Source organism: Sminthopsis crassicaudata, chromosome X (assembly GCF_048593235.1).
Source record: "Sminthopsis crassicaudata isolate SCR6 chromosome X, ASM4859323v1, whole genome shotgun sequence".
NCBI classification, from domain to species: domain Eukaryota; kingdom Metazoa; phylum Chordata; class Mammalia; order Dasyuromorphia; family Dasyuridae; genus Sminthopsis; species Sminthopsis crassicaudata.
This window is the reverse complement of record NC_133623.1, coordinates 51,299-70,345: the sequence shown is the minus strand read 5'-3', so window position 1 is coordinate 70,345 and position 19,047 is coordinate 51,299. Positions and strand designations below refer to the sequence as shown.

The 19,047-nt window shown below is 37.9% G+C and overlaps 1 long non-coding RNA gene across 1 annotated transcript; it reads left to right on the top strand.

Annotated features, from left to right (window-relative positions):
- The first annotated feature begins 4,364 nt into the window (after positions 1 to 4,364).
- On the top strand, positions 4,365 to 18,341 carry LOC141548941 (uncharacterized). Its single transcript, XR_012484164.1, has 4 exons — positions 4,365 to 4,496; positions 9,482 to 9,631; positions 10,282 to 10,427; positions 18,102 to 18,341. It is a non-coding gene; the product is annotated as an uncharacterized LOC141548941 (long non-coding RNA).
- Positions 18,342 to 19,047: the final 706 nt, after the last annotated feature.

The following is a 19,047-nucleotide window of genomic DNA, read 5'->3' as shown; positions in this document are numbered from 1 at the left end:
AAGAGTAAGCTGAGCAGATCCCTGAAGAATGAGTAAAACTTAGGGCAGAAGGGAGAGGTTATTTCAGGGCAGGTAAATGACACAAGTAAAGACCCAGGTAAGATTGAACATGGCGGGTGTTGGGGAGATGTTGAGGAAATGAATTTGGTTGGATTAGAAGAGTTTATGTGAGGATGCTTCTGAGCGTGATGGGCTGGAGACAACTCTTTGCATAGCTTGGGGTCCTGAGATTGGAGCTTATTTCCTTACCAGTGAGGCTGCTCCACTAATGCAACTGTGTTCCTTCCCGGCAGAACTTTCTGTTAAGAGCTGGCTTTTTGGCTACATTGAGGTCACAGATTTCAGCTTTCTGGCTGCATCATTTCCAATCCCCTTTTCTGGAACGAGGTCAGCTTTTCTGACATGACATGTGTTCTTACTGCATGGTTCTATACACCATACTGTCCCACTGTCAGATAAACCATGTGATATAATATTTCCAAGGGCACATCTCCTTTTTGGACAGATTCCCAGGAGACAGGCAGACGGTGTTTCCTTTTACCCTGTTCTTTGGCCAGCAAGTTTTGATTCCTTAGTAATTAGCTCCCTTTCTTTCTTGCCACAGAGCAAGTTTGAAATGGAAAGAAATGGTATAGTTACTTATGTTATCCTTTCAAAGCAATAATTACTAATACATCCACATATCGGGTCCTACAAAAAGTTGTTTGCCACTTTGGGCTGTACGGTGAGGGTGGGGAGCTATGGGAGGTAAAGTTAGAGAGCTTAGTGAGGGTCAGGCTATTGTTGAAAGCCGTGGTCAAGCTCCCTGCTAAGATAATCATGAAAGAGTCAAGGGTTAGATTAAGCAAACAAGTGAATTTGATTGAATGACATGAATAAAAATGTCTGAGATCCTTATGCTTAAGTTAGAAATCTGGTTCTTAGGGCAGTACCTGGCACCAAATAGACATTTGATGGATATCGCCTGAATCAGAAATCTCTTTATGAGAGCGTGCTACTATTTAGTATTCCTGCAGCTATCAGTTTGGGCCAAAAACTCCTTGGTGCTTCAGACCTTCCTCTGCTTCCATCTTGTAGGTTACCTGGTTCCCTCTTCATCTGGAGCTAAGTGCATCTCTGATGCTTGTAGTTGTTTGAAGGGGCTAGTGGTGAGGCAGACTTTCCTCTAGACAACTGGAGGGCTTTTTTGTTTAACCTCCTTCCTCTGGCCTTTTCATCTCTGATTCTCTTCCCTCCTGGATTTGATCTTGCTCTCTTGCCTTCCTTTTAAAGACTAAACCATGCTAACCATATAAAACAAGCATTAACTTCCAGGCACCAAAGTGCCAAATAGTCATTCTGTGAATTTCATCTTTGAAACGAGGTTAACTCAGTGATATCCTGGATAAGAAAAGTGTCATATGTTTTCTTTCTTTCTTTTCCCCAATTCATTTTGAGAGTTTTTAAATTGCTTGGAGTAAAATTTGCTGCAAGTCAGTGGATGGTGTTGCCTGCCTTTCATAAGTGTGCCTCTGGGCCACTAACTACCTCTGTGCAAATAAGAGTACAACGTACCCCTGTACAAATAACTACCACTGTGCAAATAATTATAGATGTATGGAAATAACAACATGTGGTGAAATATATATATATATATATATATATATATATATATCTGTACCAATAAGTGTAGCTCTGCGGAAATACGTGTACCTCTGTGGGAATAACTGTACCTGTCTGCAAATAACTACCTCTGTGCAAATAATTATACCTGTATTCAAATAATTATCTCTGTGCAAATAAGTATACCTTTGTGCAAATACGTGTCCCTGTGTGTAAATATGTGTTCCTCTGTGTAAATAAGTGTACCTCTGTGCAAATAACTATACCCCTATGGAAATAACTGCCTCTGTGCAATAAGTGTACCGCTGTGGAAATAAGTGTACCTTGGTGCAACTAACTATGTCTGTGCAGATAATTACACCTCAATGGAAATAACGAACTTTGTGCAAAGAAGGGTATCTCTGTGGAAAGAAGTGGATCTCTCTGCAAATAAGGGTACCTCTGTGCAAATAAGTGTACCTTTGGTGAAAAGAACTACCCCTGTGCAAATAATTATAACTTTATGGAAATAACTACCTGTGTGCAATTAAGCGTCCTTCTGTGGAAATAATGTATATTCTATATGATGTATAAAAATATATTTATTTATTTATAGGATATATATATATATATATATATATATGTAATATAAATAGATAGATATGGTTTCAATACATTATTTTATGATTAACTATCAGCAAATACTTGATTTGGATATCGATTTTAGATACTTTTATACATTGGGTCATGGCAAAATTCCTCAGCCAAAAGGGTTGTGAGAGGGAAAATTTTAAGAAGCTTTTAATTTAGTCTACCATTCTATTTTACAGCTGGAAGTTGCAATCTTGAGAAAATGGGTGGTTTTGTATTAGTTGTTCAGGTACCCTGATTGGCACAGATGTAGTTATTTGCAGAGAGATACACTTTTTTGCACAGAGGTAGTTATTTCTATGCAGGTATAATTATCTGCACAGAGGTAGTTATTTGCACAGAGGTACACATCTTTACACAGAGGTAGTTATTTCCACACAGGTATCATTATTTGCACAGAGTTACACTTATGTACATAGAGGTACAGTTATTCGCACACAAAGGTGCACTTATTTGAACACAGGTACACTTATTTACAGAGATGTGCAAGTATTTGCACACAGGTATACTTATTTACACACAGGTACACATATTTGCACAAAGGTGCCCAAACACAACATTAAGCCTAAAACCTAACCCTAAACTCACAAAATGAGTTGCTGTTACTATTGTTGTATATGTAGGTCTTTTTCTTTCTTTTAAAAAAAAATCTCTCTGGACTTTGGACACTCCCATCAAGGGAAGGCTGAGAAATCCCGAAGCCCCTGTCCTCCTGCTTCTGTTCCCCAAAGGACTGCTGCAGGTTTGTGCTGGGTGTGTTCAAGTATTGCCTGCCTTGTTTAGGGAGGGCGGCATTTCCATTATGGGAGTCTGGATAGTTCAGAATTGTTCTGGTCCCTCCCATGAAGCAGACTTTCCCTGAGGATTTTCTAAGTTATCTTGGGGGTCAAAGTTGTTTTACTCTTTACTTTTATTGGGTTTCCCTTCCCCAAGTCATTTTGGGAGAGAATTTTTACATTGCTTGGAGGGAATTTGGCTGCAGGTCTTGGGAGGGTGTCACCTGCCTTTTTCCCCTGCCTTTTACCCCTGAGTCTCTGGATTTGTTTAATGAACCATTAAAATCCCAGAAGCTCAAGTGCTAAAACCAGAAATGTGTTTACCAGTAGCCTAGAGGGAGCCCTTCATTTCCGTGAGGACATGAATGCAAAGAAATGTGAATTTGTTGCCTGAGGTCTCACAGCTAAGCTTGAAGAACTCTTCTACAGCAGTAAAGAATTTCCTGAAAAGGGGGTGAGTCTTTTATCCTCAGTAGACCATATATTGCAACTTTATATAGTCTGAACCCAATTTCCAAATGTCTCCTCCTAGAAATTCTTAATATTTGTTGTAACAAATTGGTTTGTTCTGTGCACCCTTACATTGAGTTTGCTGTTCACAGAAAGCCCCTAGCAGAAGGGGACTCTGGGTATCACCTAGTCCAAAGCTTCTTAACCTGCGTGTTGTAACTCCTAAAGGGATCAGGTAACTCAATATAGGGTCACAAAAATTAATATTCCACCATTATTTAATTCTGTCTGTAGAAAGAATTCCATCTCAGGTGTATGAACATTTGCTTTGGCAAAAATGAAAAAATTACGAATATAGTTAAGATATATATATACACATATATATATAATGTATCAATATATGTATAATTAATTCTAGGAAATATATGTGATAAAAATATATACATAATTTTAAAAATATATTATTTAATAATTTACTCTCAGGCAATACTTGATTTGCATATCTATTTTAAACTTAAGGACATGGAAAAATTCCTCAGCAAATAGGGCATTTAGAGGGAAAAGCTTAAGAAGCTTTGATTTAGTCTACCATTCTCTTTTATAGAGGGCAGTTGTAATCTTGAGAAATGGGGTGGTTTTCCCGAGGGCTTTTATGGGGTGAGGGACTGGCTTTGGAGGAAGAAACCTTTCACTTCCCATTCCGGTCTCCAGTTCCATTTTCAGTATCATGTCGAAGTTACAACATTAAAAAAGATTATTTCCTTGCATTTTCAATTTGCAATTGTCTCCCCCTGTCCCTCCCAAACCCACATTAGGAAAGGACAACATTTGTTAAATATATGTGAAACCATACAAAACATACTTGCATGTATCAATTTTTTTCTCTGTAGGTGGACAGCATTTCCCTTCAGAAGACCTTCACAGTTAATTGAAATTTCCTGTAACTGGGAAGAACTTAGCCATTCTTCTTCACTCTAATAATTTTGCTGTACCCGTATATATTCCCTTGGTTCTTCTCTTCAGTCAGCATGAGTTCCTGTCAATTTTTCCTATTTTTAAAAATCATCTTGTTCATTATTTCTTCAGGCACAATGATATTCCATTACATTCATATTGCACAACTTCATCACCCCTAGCCCAATGGATTGGGATCCCTTCAGTTGGCAGCTCTTTGCCAGCACAAAATGAGTTGTTGTTACTATTGTTGTATATATAGGGCTTTTTGTTTCTTTAAAAAAAAAATATCTCTGTGGTTTGGACACTCCCTTCCAGGGTTGGCTGAGAGCTCCTGAATGCCCCTCCCCCTGTTTGTGTTGCCCCAGGGCCTCTTCTGGGCTTGTGCAGGATGTGGTCAACTATTGGATGCCTTGGTCAGGGAGGGCGGGACTTCTGGTGTGGGAGTCTGGATTGTTCTGGAACTTTCTGGCACCTCAGTGTAAGGAAGCAGACTTTCTGTGAGGGCCTTTTCATTCTATTGAGGGGCAATGTTGTTTCTGTCTTCACTTTTATCTGGTTTTCCTCTCCACAAGTTACTTTGAGAGAGAATTTTGAAATTGTTGTGGGGAAATTTTCCTCAAGGGCTGGGAGAGTGTGGGCTGCCTTCCTCCCACTTTTTCCCTCAGGCTCTGGCTTTATTGAATGAACCATTAAAACCAGAGGGCTTTCTAAATGGTCTTGGGGGGTGCAATGTTGTTTATGTCTTCACTTTTGTCCGTTTTTTCCCCTCCCCAAGTCATTTTGAGAGAAAATTTTTAAATTGGTTGAGGGAATTTTCCTGCAGGTCTTGGGAAGGTGTCACCTGCCTTTTTCCCCAAAAAATTTTCCCCTCAGATTCTGGGTTTATTTAGTGAACCCTTAAAATCCCAGAAGCACAAATGCTAAAAGCAGAAGTGTCTTTACCAATAGTGTATGGGGAGCCCTTCATTTCAGTGAGGACATTACTGCAAAGAAACGTGAGCAGTGCTGTGGCAGGGAATCCTGGAGAACTCTTCTACAGCAGCAGTAAAGAATTTCCTGAAAAGGGGGTAAGGCTTTTCAAACCCCAGTAGACCACATAATGCAACTTTATGAGGACTGAACCCAACTTCCAACCCTGTCCTTGCAGAAATGCTTAATGTTGGCTGTAACACCTTGGTTTGTTCTGTGCAAGGTTACATTGAGTTTACAGTTCCCTGAAACCCCCTAGCAGAAGGGGACTCTGGGTATCACCTAGTCCAAAGCTTCTTAAATTGTGTGTTGTAACCCCTAATGGGGTCAGGTAACTGAATATATGGGTCCTGACAAATTAATATTCCACTAGTATTTAATTCTGTAGGTAAAAAAAATCCACCTTAAGTGTATGAACGTGTCCTTTTTCATAAATGATAAAAATAATATATGTATATATGATGTTTAGGTCTTTTTCTTTCTTTTTCAAAAAAATGTCTCTGGGGTTTGGACACTGCCATTCAGGGTAGCCTGAGAGCTCCTGAAATTCCCCCTCGTCCTGCTTTTTTTTTTTTTTTTTACGCTAAGGCCTGGTGTGGGTTTGTGCTGGATCTGCTCAAGTATTGGACCCCTTGTTCAGGGAAGGCAGAAGTTGTGGTGTAGGATTCTGGATTGTTCTGGTCCCTCATTCCCAGGAAGCAGATTTTACCTGAGGGCTTTCTAAATTGTCTTGGGGGACAATGTTGTTTCACTCTTCCCTTTTTGGGGCTTTCCTATGTCCAATTCATTTTGAGAAAGAGTTTTTAAATTGCTTGGAGGAAAAGTTGCTGCAAGTCGGTGGATGGTGTTGCCTGCCTTTCATAAGTGTACCTCTTTGCAAGTAACTACCTCTGTGCAAATAAATGTACCCCTGTCCAAATAACTACCACTGTGCAAATAATTATACATGTATGGAAATAACTACCTCTGTGGAAATAATTATACCTATGTATAAATAAATGTACCTCTGTGGAAATAAGTATACCTCTCTGGAAATAATTGTACCTCAGGACAAATAATTGTATCTCTCTGCATTTAACTGTACCTCTTTACAGATCAATGTACTCCTGTGTAAAGAGCTGTACCTCTTTGCAAATAAATTTACCTCTGTGCAAATAAGTGTACCTCTGTGTAAATCCTAGTACCACTTTGCAAATAAATGTGCCTCTATGTCAATAATGATACCTCTGTGCAAATAATTGTTACTGTATAACAATAACTACTTTTGTGCAAATAAGTGTACCTCTTCATAAAAAAGTGTACCTCTGTGCAAATAACTGTACCTCTATGGAAATAACTACCTCTGTGCAAATAACTGTACCTCTGTGTAAATAATTGGACATCTTTGCAAATAAATGTACCTCTATATAAATAAGTGTACCTCTGTGCAAATAACTGTACCTCTATGGAAATAACTGCCTCTGTGCAATAAGTGTACTGCTGTGGAAATAAGTGTACCTTTGTGCAACTATGTTTGTGCAGATAATTACACCTGAATGGAAATAGTGAACTTTATGCATAGAAGGGTATCTCTATGGAAAGAAGTGTATCTCTCTCTGCAAATAATGATACCTCTGTGCAAATAAGTGTGCCTCTGTGTAAATAAGTGTACCTCTGTTGAAAAGAACTACCCCTGTGCACATAATTATAACTTTATGGAAATAATAACCTGTGTGCAATTAAGTGTACCTCTGTGGAAATAATGTATATTTATATGATGTATAAAAATATATTTATTTATAAGATATATGTATATATATACATATATAAACATATACACATACATATATGTGATATAAATATATAAATGTGTTTTAAATACATTATTTTATGATTAACTATCGGCAAATACTTGATTAGGATATTTATTTTAGATACTTTTATACCTTGGGTAATGGAAAAATTCCTCAGCAAAAAGGATTGTGAGAAGGAAAAGTTTAAGAAACTTTGAATTAATCTACCATTGTATTTTACAGCTGGAAGTTGCAATCTTGAGAAAATGGGTGGTTTAGGGTTAGTTGTTCAGGTATCCTTATTTACACAGATGTAGTTATTTGCACAGAGGTACACTTATTTACAGAGAGATTCAATATTTGCAGATATATACACTTTTTGCACAGAGGAACACTTTTTTGCACAGTGATAGTTATTTCCATGCAGGTATAATTATCTGCACAGAGGTACATCTTTACACAGAGGTATTTATTTCCCCACAGGGATAATTATTTGCACAGTGGTACACTTATTTGCAAGAGGTAGTTATTTGCACAGAAGTACACTTATTTGAATAGAGGTACAGTTATTTACACAGATGTACAAGTATTTGCCCACAGGTACTCATATTTGCACAAAGGTGTCCAAAGAGAACATTAATCCTAAACCCTAAGCCTAAAGTCACAAAATGAATTACTATTGTTGTATATATAGGTCTTTTTCTTTCTTTTAAAAAAAAATCTCTCTGGTGTTTGGACACTCCCATCAAGGGAAGGCTGAGAGATCCTGAAGCCCCCGTCCTGCTGCTTCTGTTCCCCAAAGGACTGCTGCAGGTTTGTGCTGGGTGTGCTCTCCTTTTGGCTGCCTTGGTTAGGGAGGGTGGGATTTCTGTTGTGGGAGTTTGGACTGTTTGGGATTGTTCTGGTCCCTCATTCCAATGAAGCCGACTTTACGGGAGGTTTTTGTAAATTATCTTGGGGGTCAATTTTGTTTCACTAGTTACTTTTATTGTTTCCCTACCCCAATTCATTTTGGGAAAGAACATTTAAATTGCTTGGAGGGAATTTGGCTGCAAGTCTTGGGGGTATCACCTGACTTGGGGGTATCACCCTGCCATTTCTTCCTCAGACCCTGGGCTTGTTTAATGAACCATTAAATTCCCAGAACATGAGTGTTAAAACCAGAAATATCTTTACCAATAGCCTAGAGTGAGCCCTTCATTTCAGTGAGGACATTACTGCAACGAAACCTGGATTTGTTGCCTGGGGACTCAGAGCTAATTAGCAGCAATGCTGTGGCAGGCAACCTTGGAGAACTCTTCTACTCTAGCAGTAAAGAATTTGATGAAAAGTGGGTTAGTCTTATATCCTCAGTAGAATACATATTGCAACTTCATAATGTCGGAAGCCAACTTCCAACCCTCTCCTTTTAGAAATCCTTAATGTTGGCTGTAACAGCTTGGTTTGCTCTGTGCATCCTTACAATGAGTTTGCAGGTCACTGAAATCCCCTAGCAGAAAGGGCCTCTGGGTATCACCTAGTCCAAAGGTGCTTAAACTGTGGGTTGTAACCCCTAATGCGGTCAGGTAACTGAATAGTGGGGTCATAAAATTAATATTGCACCAATATTTAAGTCTTTAGATAAAAAGATATCCATCTCATGTGTATGAACATTTTCTTTCTCATAAATGATAAAATTGTGAATATAGCACATATATATACATATTTATATAATGTATGAATATATATTTATTTATTTCTAGGATATATATGTGATAAAAATATATACATAATTTTTAAAAATATATTATTTAATGATTTACTCTCTGGCAATACTTGATTTGCATATCAATTTTAAACTTTCAGACATGGAAAAATTCCTCAGCAAAAAGGGCTGTGAGAGGGAAAAGTTTAAGAAGCTTTGATTTTGTCTACCATTCTATTTTATAGAGGGCAGTTGTAATCTTGAGAAATGGGGTGGTTTTCCCAAGGGCTTTTATGGGGTGAGGGACTGGCTTTGGAGGAAGAAACCTTTCACTTCCCATTCCGGTCTCCAATTCCATTTTCAGTATAATGTCGAAGTTATAATCTTGAGAAATTGGGTGGTTTTCCCAAGGGTTTACATGGGTTTAGTGGTACGACTGGCCTTTGCAGGAAGAAACTTTCACTTCACATTCCAGTCTCCAGTTGCATTTGCAGTAAAGAATATTAATTATTTCCTTGCATTTTCAGTTCCCAGTTGTCTCCCCCTGTCTCTCCCAATCCCACAGTAGAAAAAGTCAACATTTGTTAAATATATGTGAAACCATGCAATATATACTTCCATCTATCAATATGTCTCTACAGGTAGATAGCATTGCCCTTCAGAAGACCTTCACATTTAATTGATATTTCCTGGAACTCCGAAGAACTTCCCCATTGATGTTTTGTCTTCCACTCATTTTGCTGTACCCGCATATATTCCTAGGTTCTGCTCTTCAGTCAGCATGACTTCCTGTAAGTTTTCCACATTTAAATTAATTTGTTCATTGTTTGTTCAGGCACAGTGACATTCCATTACATTCATATTCCACAAGTAAATCACCTCTTTCCCAATGGATGGGGATCTTCCCAGGTGGCACCTCTTTACCACCAAAAAATCAGTTGCTGCAACTATTGTATATATAGGTCTTTTTCTTTCTTTAAAAAAAAAAATCTCTCTGATGTTTGGACACTCCCATCAAAGGAAGGCTGGGACATCCTGAAGCCACTGTCCTCCTGATTCTATTCCCCAAAGGACTGCTGCAGGTTTGTGCCTGATGTGGTCACCTATAGTCTGCCTTGGTTAGGGAGGGCGGCATTTCCTTTGTAGGGGTCTGGATTGTTCTGGTCCCTCATTCCCATGAAGCAGACTTTCCCTCAGGATTTTCTAAATTATCTTGGGGGTCAATGTTGTTTCACTCTTCCCTTTTATCTGGTTTTCCCCTCTGCAAATCATTTTGAGAGAAAATTTTTAACTTGGTTTGAGGGAATTTTGCTGTAGGTGTTGGGAAGGTGTCACCTGCCTTTTTCCCCCCACCATTTCCCCCTCAGACCTTGGCTTTGTTTAATGAATCATTAAAATCCCAGAAGCACGAGTGCTAAAACCAGAACTGTCTTTACCCTAGAGTTAGCCCTTCATTTCAGTGAGGACATTACTGCAACAAAACCTGGATTTGTTTCCTGAGGTCTCACAACTAATTAGCAGCAGTGCTGTGGGAGGGAATCCTGGAGAACTCTTCTACAGCAGAAGTAAAGAATTTCCTGAAAATAGGTAAGTCTTTTATCCTCAGTAGAACATATATTGCAACTTTATTTTTTTTTATTTTTTTTTTACTTAATAATTTTTATTATATATATATTTTTATAATATTATCCCTTGTATTCATTTTTCCAAATTATCCCCCCCTCCCTCTATTCCCTCCCCCAGATGAGAGGCAATCCCATACATTTTACATGTGTTACAATATAGTCTAGGTACAATACATGTGTGTGAATATCATTTTCTTGTTGCACAATAAACATTAGATTCCGAAGGTACATGCAACCTGGGCAGACAGATATTAGTGCTAACAATTTACATTCACTTCCCAGTGTTTCTTCTCTGGGTGTAGCTACTTCTGTCCATCATTGATCAACTGGAAGTGAGTTGGTTTTTCTTTAAGTTGAAGATTTCCACTTCCATCAGAATACATCCTCATACAGTATTGTTGTTGAAGTGTACAGTGATCTTCTGGTTCTGCTCATTTCACTCAGCATCAGTTGATTTAAGTCTCTCCAGGCCTCTCTGTATTCCTCCTGCTGGTCATTTCTTACAGAGCAATAATATTCCATAACCTTCATATACCATAATTTACCCAACCATTCTCCAACTGATGGACATCCATTCATCTTCCAGTTTCTAGCTACAACAAAAAGAGCTGCCACAAACATTTTGGCACATATATGTCTCTTTCCGCTCTTTAGTATTTCTTTGGGATATAATCCCAGTAGTAGCGCTGCTGGGTCAAAGGGTATGCACAGTTTGATAACTTTTTGGGCATAATTCCAGATTGCTCTCCAGAATGGCTGGATTCTTTCACAACTCCACCAGCAATGTATTAGTGTCCCAGTTTCCCCACATCCCCTCCAACATTCATCATTATTTGTTCCTGTCATCTTAGCCAATCTGACAGGTGTGTAGTGGTATCTCAGAGTGGTCTTAATTTGCATTTCTCTGATCAGTAGTGATTTGGAACACTCTTTCATGTGAGTGGATATAGTTTCAATTTCTTCCTCTGAGAATTGTCTGTTCATATCCTTTGACCATTTATCAATTGGAGAATGGTTCGGTTTCTTATAAATTAGGGTCAGTTCTCTATATATTTTGGAAATGAGACCTTTGTCAGAACCTTTGTTTTTAAAAATATTTTCCCAATTTGTTACTTCCGTTCTAATCTTGTTTGCATTAGTATTATTTGTACAGAAACTTTTTAGTTTGATGTAATCAAAATCTTCTATTTTGTGATCAATAATGATCTCTAGTTCTCCTCTGGTCATAAATTCCTTCCTTCCTCCTCCACAAGTCTGAGAGGTAGATTATCCTCTGTTCCTCTAATCTATTTATTATCTCCCTCTTTATGCCTAAATCATGGACCCATTTTGATCTTATCTTGGTATATGGTGTTAAGTGTGGATCCATATCTAATTTCTGCCATACTAATTTCCAGTTTTCCCAACAGTTTTTTCCGAATAATGAATTTTTATCCCTAATGTTGGTATCTTTGGGTTTGTCAAAGATTAGGTTGCTATATATGTACCCTTTTTTGTCCTTTGTATCTAATCTGTTCCACTGATCTACCGGTCTATTTCTTAGCCAATACCAAATGGTTTTGGTGACTGCTGCTATATAATATAGCTTTAGATCAGGTACACTTAGACCACCTTCCTCTGACTTTTTTTTCATTAGTTCCCTTGCAATTCTCGACCTTTTATTCTTCCATATGAATTTTGTTGTTATTTTTTCTAGGTCATTGAAATAGTTTCTTGGGAGTCTGATTGGTATAGCACTAAATAAATAGATTAGTTTGGGGAGTATTGTCATCTTTATTATATTCGCTCGGCCTATCCAAGAGCACTGAATGTCTTTCCAATTATTTAAATCTGATTTTATTTTTGTGGCAAGTGTTTTGTAGTTTTTCTCATATAATTCCTGACTTTTCTTTGGTAGATGGATTCCCAAATACTTTATACTCTCAACATTTGTTTGGAATGGAATTTCTCTTTGTATCTCTTGCTGTTGCATTTTGTTAGTGATATATAAAAATGCCGAGGATTTATGTGGATTTATTTTGTATCCTGCCACTTTGCTGAAATTTTGAATTATTTCTAGTAGCTTTTTAGCAGAGTCTTTGGGGTTCTCTAAGTATACCATCATGTCATCTGCAAAAAGTGATAGTTTAATTTCCTCATTTCCTACTCTAATTCCTTGAATCTCTTTCTCGGCTCTTATTGCCGAGGCTAGCGTTTCTAGTACTATATTGAATGGTAATGGTGATAGTGGGCAACCTTGTTTCACTCCTGATCTTACAGGGAAAGGTTGCAGTTTATTTCTATTGCATATTATGCTTACTGAAGATCTTAAATATATGCTCCTGATTATTCTAAGGAATAGTCCATTTATTCCTATACTCTCAAGAGTTTTTAGTAGGAATGGATGTTGGATTTTGTCAAATGCTTTTTCTGCATCTATTGAGATGATCATATGGTTCTTATTAATTTGATTATTAATATGGTCAATTATATTAATAGTTTTCCTAATATTAAACCAGCCCTGCATTCCTGGAATAAATCCTACTTGATCATAGTGTATTATCCTGGAGATGATTTTCTGAAGTCTTTTTGCTAATATCTTATTTAAGATTTTAGCATCAATATTCATTAAGGAAAATGGTCTATAATTTTCTTTCTCAGTTTTCAATCTACCTGGTTTAGGTATCAGTGCCATGTCTGTGTCATAAAAGGAGTTTGGTAGGACTCCTTCATCCCCTGTTTTTTCAAATAGTTTATATAGCATTGGGGCTAATTGTTCTTTAAATGTTTGGTAGAATTCACATGTGAATCCATCTGGCCCTGGGGATTTTTTCCTGGGGAGTTGATTAATAGCTTGTTCTATTTCTTTTTCTGAAATGGGACTATTTAAGCAATTTATCTCCTCCTCTGTTAATCTAGGGAGCCTATATTTTTGGAGGAAGTCATCCATTTCACTTAAGTTATCAAATTTATTGGCATAAAGTTGGGCAAAGTAACTCCTTATTATTTCTCTAATTTCCTCTTCATTGGTGGAAAGATCCCCCTTTTCATTTGTAAGACTAACAATTTGATTTTCCTCTTTCTTTTTTTTGATCAAATTTACCAAAGGTTTATCTATTTTATTGGCTTTTTCATAAAACCAACTCTTGGTTTTATTTATTAATTCAATAGTTTTTTTACTTTCAATATTATTGATTTCTCCTTTTAATTTTTGTATTTCAAGTTTAATTTTTGGTTGGGGGTTTATAATTTGGTCTTTTTCTAGCCTTTTAAGTTGTAAGCCCAATTCGTTAATCTTCTCTTTCTCTATTTTCTTCAAATAAGCCTCTAAAGATATAAAATTTCCCCTTATTACTGCTTTAGCTGCATCCCAAAGATTTTGATATGATGTCTCATCATTATCATTATCTTGGGTGAAATTGTTAATTGTTTCTATAATTTGCTCTTTTACCCAGTCATTCTTTAAGATGAGATTATTCAGTTTCCAATTACTTTTTGGTCTATTTACCCCTAACTTTTTACTGAATGTAGCTTTTATTGCATTGTGATCTGAGAAGAAGGCATTTATTATTTCTGCCTTCCTACATTTAATTTTGAGATCTTTATGTCCTAATATATGGTCTATTTTTGTATAGGATCCATGAACTGCTGAGAAGAAAGTATATTCCTTTCTATTGCCATTCAGTTTTCTCCAAAGGTCTATCATACCTAGTTTTTCTAATGTTCTATTTACTTTTTTAATTTCTTTCTTGTTTGTTTTGTGGTTTGATTTGTCTAAATCTGAGAGTGCAAGGTTGAGATCTCCCACTATTATAGTTTTACTGTCTATTTCTTCTTGCAATTCTCTTAACTTTTCCTTTAGAAAGTTAGATGCTATACCACTTGGTGCATATATGTTTAGTATTGATATGGCTTCATTATTTATGCTACCTTTCAGCAGGATATAGTTTCCTTCCTTATCTTTTTTAATGAGATCTACTTCTGCTTTTGCTTGATCTGAGATAAGGATAGCTACCCCTGCTTTTTTGGCTTTACCTGAAGCATAATAGGCTCTGTTCCAACCTTTTACCTTTACTCTGTATGTATCTCCCTGCTTTAAGTGTGTTTCCTGTAGACAACATATTGTAGGGTTCTGCTTTTTGATCCAATCTGCTATCTGTCTCCGTTTGATGGGATCGTTCATCCCATTTACATTTACAGTTAAAATTACTAATTCTGTATTTCCTGCCATCGTATTATCCCCAGATTATGCTTTTTTCCCTTGACCCCCCTGATCCCCCTCCCCGATATTTAATTTACAGACCCCCCTTGTGACGCGCAACCCTCCCTCTTTTTTTTTTTTTTTAGGATCCCTCCCCCCTCCCTCCAAGTCCCTTCACTTATTCTCCTTTTCCTTTTCCCTTTTCCTCTCCCACCTTTTAATGAGGTGAGAGAAAATTCTCTGAAAAACAAATATGTTAATTATTTACTCTTTGAGCCTCTCCTGATGAGAGTAAGATTCACACAATGATTCTCCCCCTCACTAAGTTCCCTCAGATATGGTGTATTTTCTATGCCTCTTCCTGGGATGTAGTTTCCCTCTTTTTATCATTCCTTCCCCTTTTTCTGAACCGACCTCCTTCCCTGTACTACACCCCCCTTTTTTTCTTTTATATCAGTAAAATCAAATTATCCTTGAGTACTTTTTATATACCCACAACAGAGTTACAGTTCTCAAGGGTTCTGTGTACCTTTTTCTGTTTCTCTTCAGTCTTGTGGATGTAGATCAAATTTTTTATTTAAGTCTGGTTTTTTTCTTAGAAACATATAGAATTCCTCTGTTTCATTGAATGACCATGTTCTTCCATGGAAAAAGATGCTAAACTTAGCTGGGTAGTTCATTCTTGGTTGCAGTTCTTGATCTTTTGCCTTATGGAATATCAGGTTCCAGGCCCTTCTATCTTTTAATGTGGAGGCAGCCAGATCTTGGGTGACCCTTATTGTGGCACCTTGGTATTTAAATTGTTTTTTTCTAGCTGCTTGCAGGATTTTCTCCTTTGTGTGGTAATTCTGCAGCTTAGCCACTATATTCCGTGGTGTTCTTTTTTTAGGGTCTATTTCAGAAGGAGTTCGATGAATTCTTTCCACATCTGCTTTCCCTTCTGTTTCTATTATCTCTGGACAGTTCTCTTTGATAATTTCCTGTAAAATAGAATCTAGGCTCTTTTTTTGGTCATAGTTTTCTGGAAGTCCAATGATCCGCAGATTATCTCTCCTAGATCTATTTTCCAGGTCTATAGATTTTCCCAGTAAGTATTTGACGTTGTTCTCCAGCTTCTCATTTTTTTTGTTTTGTTTGACTGATTCTTGGGTTCTCTGTGAATCATTCATTTCTATTTGTTCCATCCTGACTTTTAAGGAGTTATTTTCTTCTTTCACAGATTTTAGTTCTTTTTGTAAATGCCCAATTTCATTTTTAAATGAATTATTTTGCTCTATTGAATTTTTTTTGCATTTCCCTAATTTTTTTTTGAGAATTATTTTCTTTTTCCAATTTAGAAATTCTATTTTTTGAGACTTTTTTTTTATCTTTTCCAATTCAGAAATCCTACTTTCCTGTGTTTTTTTTAACCTTTTCTAATTCATAAATTTTGTTTCCCTGCATCTCCTGTGAATTCTTTATTTTTTCCAACTCCAATTTCAGGACGTTGTTATTCTCTATCATAGTTTCCCTTTCCTTTCCCCATTTTTCTTCAAACTCCCTTAATTTTTTAAGAGTTTCTTCTAGGAGAGAGTTATGTGATGGGGGGCAGGAATCGTTCCCCTTTAGGTTGTTATCTGCTGTCTCTCTGCTGTTAACTTCCTCGGGGTTGGATACCCGCTCTTTCTCTGTATAGAAGGAATCTATAGTTTTTCTGGCTTTTTTGCTCATATTTAAAAAATCTTTTGGGGTCTGTCCCTGGGGTAGGAAATTATTTATTTACTTCTTTACCAGCTTCCTCCCAGACAGGATGGATGCAGCGGCTCCTGCCCCTGAGCTAAGATAGAGCTCTGGGAGAGAGTTCCCCACCCCCTCCCTGGAGGTGCCTCAGAGGTGATTAGCGCTGCTGTGCCCTGAGGGCGCTGAACAGTAAAGGCAGCACAAAGCCCAGCCTATGCGTCCCGGTGGGGCGTGGATGTCTGCAGCAGGTGAAGTGGTGAAAAGCCCCTGTGCTCAAACTGGAAGTGTCTGCCAGAAACCGCGTTCCTAGTTCAAAGGTTCCGCTTCTCTGGGACTTCCTGGAGCTGAGTTCCACTCCCTCCAGCTAAACTAGGCAGTGTGTGTTGCCTTGGGCCGTATCCACCCACTTGTCAATCTCTTAACTATTCTCAGGTGGTAGCTGAGGCCACACCCCCTGGTGCCGAGATCTGCTGAGTCACCTCCAGGATCCGGGAAAATCTAATCTGAGTTTTTAAAGTATTTTGGCTTTCTCTTCTGAACTGCTAAATAATTAGCAGAGAAGAGCTAACAGCTTGTGCCAGATTCCTTTACTTCAGTGGCTTCTCTGATCCCAGAGCCCTTCCCAGCGCAATGGGCAGAGTATGCTAGCACCCAGCCTTCTGTGCTGGCCTCTCTTCTCCCTCCCCTGGGGACTGACCTTTTCTGTTGAAACTCCAGATTCTCTTCAGCTGGTAAGTCGTGCTTCCAGTCCTTGTGGTATCTGTCAGTCCTGGGCTTATTTTGAGACTTAATTTATCTAATTGGTTGTGAGGGAGTGAGGACGTTCACAGAGTCGTGTGTTTCTTCTCCGCCATCTTGGCTCCGCCCTCTATTGCAACTTTATGAAGACGGAACCCAAGTTCCAAGCCTGTCCTTCTAGATATTCTTAATGTTGGCTGTAACAACTTCGTTTGTTCTGTGCATCCTTACATTGAGTTTGCAGGTCACTGAAATCCCCTAACAGAAAGGTCCCCTGGGTGTCACCTAGTCCAAAGCTGCTTCAAATGGGGGTTGTAACCCCTAATGCAGTCAGGTAACTGTATAGAGGGGTCATGAAAGTTAATATTTCACCAGTATTTAACGTTGTGGATAAAAAGAAATCCACCTCATGGGTATGAACATTTTCTTTGCCAAAAATGATAAAATTGTGAATATAGCAAATATATATATATATATACATACATATTTATCTAAGGTATAAATATATATCTTTATTTCTAGGATATATATGTGATAAAAATATATACATAATTTTAAATATATATTATTTAAAAATTTACTCTCAGGCAATACTTGATTTGCATATCTATTTTAAACTTAAGGACATGGAAAAATTCCTCAGCAAACAGGGCATTTAGAGGGAAAAGTTTAAGAAGCTTTGATTTAGTCTACCATTCTCTTTTATAGACGGCAGTTGTAATCTTGAAAAATTGGGTGGTTTTCCCAAGGGCTTTTATGGGGTGAGGGGTCTGACTGGCTTTGGAGGAAAAAACCTTTCACTTCCCATTCTGGTCTCCAATTCCATTTTCAGTATAATGTCGAAGTTGCAACATTAAAAAAGATTATTTCCTTGCATTATCAATTTGCAATTGTCTCCCCCTGTCCCTCCCAAACCCACTTTAGGAAAGGACAACATTTGTTAAATATATGTGAAACCATACAAAACATACTTGCATATATCAATTTTTTTCTCTGTAGGTGAACAACATTTTCTTTCAGAAGACCTTCGCAGTTAAATGAAATTTCCTGTAAGTTGGAAGAAGTCAGCCATTCTCCTTCACTTTTCCACTAATTTTGCTGTACCCGTATATATTCCCTTGGTTCTTCTCTTCAGTCAGCATGAGTTCCTGTAAGTTTTTCCTATTTTTAAAAATCAACTTGTTCATCATTTCTACAGGCACAATGATATTCCATTACATTCATATTCTACAACTTCATCACCCCCAGCCCAATGGATTGGGTTCCCTTCACTTGGCAGCTCTTTGCCAGCACAAAATGAGTTGTTGTCACTATTGTTGTATATATAGGTCTTTTTGTTTCTTAAAAAAAAAAAATCTCTCTGTGGTTTGGACACTCCCTTGCAGAGTTGGCTGAGAGCTCCTGAATGCCCCTCCCCCTGTTTCTGTTGCCCCAGGGCCTCTTCTGGGCTTCTGCAGGATGTGGTCAACTATTGGCTGCCTTGGTCAGGGAGGGCGGGACATCTGGGGTAGGAGTCTGGATCTTTCTGGAACTTTCTGGTTTTGATGTACCCATATATAGTCCTTGGTTATGCTCTTCAGTCAGCATGAGTTCCAGTAAGTTTTCCAAATTTAAATTAACTTGTTCCTTGTTTCTTCAGTCAAAATGATATTCCATCAAATTCATATTCCACAAGTAAATCAGCCCTTGCCCAATGTATGGGGATCCCACCAGGTGGCAGCTCTTTGCCACCAAAAATTGAGTTGCTGTAACTATTGTATATATGTCTTTTTCTTTCTTTAAAAAAAAAATGTCTTTAGGGTTTGGACAATGCCATTCGGGGTAGGCTGAGAGCTCCTGAAATTCCCCCTCCTCCTGCTTTTTTTTTTACCCTTAGGCCTAGTGTGGGTTTGTGCTGGATGTGGTCAAGTATTGGCCGCCTTGTTAAGGGAGGGCAGAACTAGTG